Source organism: Bidens hawaiensis, unplaced genomic scaffold (genome assembly GCF_021521415.1).
Source record: "Bidens hawaiensis isolate Kalapana, Puna unplaced genomic scaffold, B.hawaiensis_p1.1 tig00053170_1, whole genome shotgun sequence".
NCBI classification, from domain to species: domain Eukaryota; kingdom Viridiplantae; phylum Streptophyta; class Magnoliopsida; order Asterales; family Asteraceae; genus Bidens; species Bidens hawaiensis.
Window position 1 is genome coordinate 18700 of NW_027499577.1, and position 5235 is coordinate 23934.

The window sequence follows — 5235 nt, forward strand, 5'->3', positions numbered from 1 at the left end:
TTATTTAGAGAAACATCAACTGCAGGAATCATGCATGCTTAGCAACATTATCATAAAACTTCTTAGTTGGTATGTCAAGGATTCCAAAGCCAAATAGAGTTAAGACTTTAAACTCAACAATAATTTCAACAAAATAGCTGCAGCAACATTATTTATATGAAATAAGAACCAAGGATCAATATTATCATAATAACAGCAACAATGTAGAACCACATAATATGATCATTTCAGAAAGTATCTTTCTTTTTACAGCAGAAGACAGTGAGATCCCTTAAGAAGCAAAAAAAAAAACGTATCAGGAACAACAATAACAGTTCCATTTTGAGAACATTTCTCTTTAAACATAGTTTGATCTATTTTTCGCAAAAGTTAGGATTCACACAGAAATAAAATTCACATCAGAAAATACAAACAGTCTCTTATCACAGTACAAATTGAAGCTGAAAGCAAAAAAACAAACAAAAAAAAACAAAACAAAAAAATAAAATAAAACCATACCAACTTCAGGTCTTCAGTTATATAAAAGCCTCTGAGAAATAAAGTTACATACAATTTAGCTCAAGCACCATCAACAAGTGTTATTGCAGCTAATCGGTTTGAACTCCTTCAATCCATCACTGAGATTTGGGAGCTGCTTGATTTCACTTACCATTGAGAGCTCCCTGCAAACCATCAATATAAAAGTTTTACACGTGTTTCATGACGCTACTAAACAAACATAAGTATGTATTGAGATTAGTGTTGATTAAGTAAGAAATGAACAACACACACAATGACAGGTTTCTCATTCAATTAAACAACTAATGTTTTACTATACACTTGTGCAGTTTACAGTTTTCACTGAATGAGACCAAATAAACGACCCGAAAATCCCAAGCTCCGGTTGAAATCCGGGTAACAGTTAAAAGCACCACATACAACGAAAGTACAGAAGAAGGACAACAAATCTTAAATTTCTGATTTGAAGATGAAAATTCTCACATATGCATTTTGTCGAGCAGGTGTGTGCATAATTTAAATAATGAGGAGTTTTAATGTAGCGTTCTCACCTGATTAAGATATTAGGCGCCGGACTGACTCACTATCTTATTCACAGCTCCACGTACCTGCCTTTTATGTAGTCTTCAGAAATGGCCGATGTAAAGCCATACGATTCAAGTTGTTCCCTGGACCCGTACGTAGACCTTTCAATTGATAAATGCTTTGAGGAAGACGATTAATGTCTGTACCAAGTTATCCATAACGTTTTCAAACATTCTAAACTCCCAAGTTCCTCTGGCAATTTCTTAATGTTATCACAATACATGATCTTTAAACGATTTAGACATTTCATCTTGCATATGCTGTTCGGAATATCTCGTAAGGAATTGCAAAGCATTATGCTTAGGTCCTCTAAACACTCTAATCTGCATATATTCTCAGGTAACTGCTCAAGAGCCCCACAGGAATTAAGTTGAAGTGATTTTAGATGTTTCAACATACATATGCTCTCCGGAAGATGTTGAAACTCTTGATCACTAAGAGATAGTTTTTCTAGACTTTCTAATCGCTCGAGATTCCGAGGAATACCTCCAAAAACTTTAAGCTCTCTTAAATGTTGTAAGCGACAAATAGTTGCTAAAAGATACTCACGGTTTTCACAACCGCATGTAAAATCAAAACGAAAAAGTTTCTCAAGATTTCCACTCCATGAGGAACTAGGTTCATCATATGTACATGTAAACTCAGACCGTGGCAAATCATTTCTAGCATGTAGCGGGCATACATCTACACAACGTAGATGTATTTTTACTGTATCTAAGCAATCAAGAGAAGCTGATTCATGTTGTTTGTCAACCTCAAAATTTGCAACAACTAAGCAATCACTTAAGTGAAAGTGGACAAGGTTTTTTAGAAATTCCATTGGAGCGTGAAATTCTTTAAGATGAGAACATTCTTCAAGATCCAATATCTCAAGATTTGGAGTCCCCCCAATGTTAAGGTGACTCACCTTAGAATAACTGAGGTTGAGGGATTTGAGGTTCGGGCAATCAACGGGCAATTGGAGTTCGACAAAGTCCCCACATCCTTCAAGATGCAATATCTCAAGATTTGGAGTCCCCCCAATGTTAAGGTGACTCACCTGAGAATAACTGAGGTTGAGGGATTTGAGGTTCGGGCAATCAACGGGCATTTGGAGTTCTATAAAGTCCCTACTTCCTTGAAGATTTAACACTTCCAGACGAGGAGTCATGCTAAGGCCAAAAGTTCTCAACTTTGAATAACTGAGGTCAAGAAATTTAAGATTCTTAAGAACCTGTCATAAGGAAAAAATAGATGCATTAATATGATAAAATATAATATTATTTGTGTTATGCAAAAAAACCGAACAACCATCGGTTTACCTTTCTTTCTCCCCCTTTACAAAGTTCATATATATTGCTGGAAGGCATTGTAATGTTAACAAGGTTATTTCCTTGAAACGTGTCAGGTAAAGACCGAAAAGGGTATTTATACCAATATAGCGATTGTAAAGAATCGGGTAAGTATTTGTTAATTACTATATCAAATTTATTAAATCTGTCATCCACGTGAAGTAATGTAAGTTGCTTCATCTTTCTTAAACCTTTCACAATAATATCTGGATGGATATTGGAATCTTCAAGTTTTATACTTCTTGTTGCTTCAGTTCCCTGCAAATAAATAAAATAAAATAAAAAAGCTGGTACGAAAATTTGTCATAGCAAAGAAGTCCTAGTTTTCCACCTTTATATAAACTTGAAACTTACCAATTCGTTAACCAATATGTATTCAATTTCCTCTTTATTCCATAATCGACTATGTCTGCTCGGCTTGTTAGGATGCAAACGACGAACTATATTCCAGCCCATTTCCTCTATATGGTCATGGAAGCTCAAATGGCCGTAATCAGTAACAGTTATCAAAGATTTATGCTCAAGAACACTTAAACCAATTTCAGCATAATATCCACAACTGTCAAGTATTCTAATTCCATCTTTTTTCTTATAACCTTTCAGTATGCATACAACATCTAGAAAAATTTCTTTCTGATCGTCCTCTAGACCATTATAGCTTATCTCCAGTCTTTTCAAAGTTTGACCTTCAGGGATAGTTTTTAGCCTCTCTGTGGCATCTTCCCATACACGATCACTTCTACCACAAAGATGTGAACCCAAAACTTTGATTGTTAACGGAAGACCAGCAGCATACTTTACAACTTTTCTAGATAGCTCTTCATACCCATGAACTGGAATCTCTCTCCCAAATGCATACCTACTAAAGAGGCAAATTGCTTCCTCATTTGATAACAAATTAACATCATGAATGAAGTTTACTCGTTGTGCTAACAGCACTTGCTCATCTCTTGTTGTGATGATGATTCTACTTCCTGCCTTAAACCACGTAAGCTCACCAGCTAACGCCTCAAGCTGGTCTATATCATCCACATCATCTAGAACAACAAGAGCCTTTCTACTTCGCATCATCCTTTTGATCTTATTTTTTCCATCAGAAACACTTGTTACATTAATGTTTTGATCAGTTAACACGTCTTTAAGGACCTGTTTTTGCAATTCCTTCAAACCAGATAAAGAGCCTTTTGAAACTTCTCTGACATTCTCAACAAAGCTATTACCTTCAAACCATTTGGATATATGATCAAAAACAGCTCTCGCCAAAGTGGTCTTCCCACCACCTCCTATCCCCTTAATCCCTATCATGCGAACGTCTTCAGATTCAGTTGCTAAAGATGAAACCACATTCTTTACTCGGGTGTCCATGCCTACTAACTTCTCATCAATGCTCCAATGGACGAAACTTAGCTTTAGTGAAATGTCTATAACAATTTTTTGGATGAACTTTGCTTCACGCCTAATTTTAATTTTAAGAAGATGCAATAAGATTACTCAAAATCCCACATGAAATTTAATTTCAAATCTATAACCTATAATCATTAGCGGATCCACCTCGCAAGGAGGGTCCATAGGTAAGTAGGAAATGTAAAAAATAGCTAGCTAGCGAAATCTGGTATTTTTTCTTGAGGTTTAGTATACGTTGAGGATGGATGGGAACCATTATCAAAATGGGTCCACCAGAAAGGAAATCCGACAATCTTGGGACTTCATAGGTAATTAAAATTTTAATATACTTCTATGTATCATAGGCTGTCTACATCTTACCCTCCTCAGACCCTACCATAGCTTTGCTATTGGTGGGATATACTGAGTACGATGATGATGATGATGATGATGATGATCCTTTAGTTGTTAATATTGAAACTTTGATATTAATTTATCATCATTAGTTGTTTTTTAACCACCTATATGTTTATCCCTACTCATCTTGTCACGACCCTTAGGTTGCCCCGAAAGTAAAATTCACGTATCAGCATACATTCGTATATGAAGCAATTTATAGCATGATCAGATCAAGTAATTACCCATCAACATTGTTCTTCAACTCCCAACCAGCCAAGCCTGCTGCATCATTCAGAGCATTTCTCCATCTTTCAACATCGTCTTCAGTTTCCTGTTTGCCAAAGTACAAACTTTCTTAGTATTAACAAATCGAGAAATTTCTTTTGCTTACATATTAATGCAGTATTAAAGATCTACGTCTTCCGCTGTCCTCTTCCTCTTCACCTTTCCAATAAGTTTCGCAAAGGCTTCTCCAACTGCCCCGCTTTGGTGGCGGACTTCGGTGGGCTCCACATCATAGAAGACTGGGTAAGCGGTCTGACAATCCATAATCTGTACAAGCTCATCTAAGCCCCATGATGAAGACGCATAGTTCTTGGAGAATACAATGATGTGAAATCTCGAGTCTTTAATGAGCTGGTCGTTGATCCTTTCTGGATTTTTTCATCATCTTTGTACGTTATAATGCCTTTATTGTGAAGGGCATGATCAACTCCCCGGAAGCTCAAAAAGACATCATACTTGAAGCTCTTTTGAACTGATGAAGCAGAAGTTGATGCCATTAAATGTTGGATCAAATTAAAGGAAATCTTAATTGGGGGAAGTTTATGTGAATTGAGTGATTAGAAAGTTGAAAGAGATGACTACAAGCGTTGATATTTTGATGGAAAAACAAGAGCAATTAGGTGGAGAGAGAAAAGCCTCTTATTTGGTCAAGATAAGTTTCCTAATATGAATTTTCAATGAAAAGAACTGGAACTTTAATAATTAGTTTCACTAAAAACAAATATCTGTTAAATAACTGATGATGCTGAAGTAG

General features: G+C 36.0%; 1 pseudogene; it reads right to left on the reverse strand.

Annotated features, from left to right (window-relative positions):
* Positions 1-568: 568 nt before the first annotated feature.
* On the reverse strand, positions 569-4978 carry LOC143599991 (disease resistance protein RUN1-like; annotated as a pseudogene).
* Positions 4979-5235: the final 257 nt, after the last annotated feature.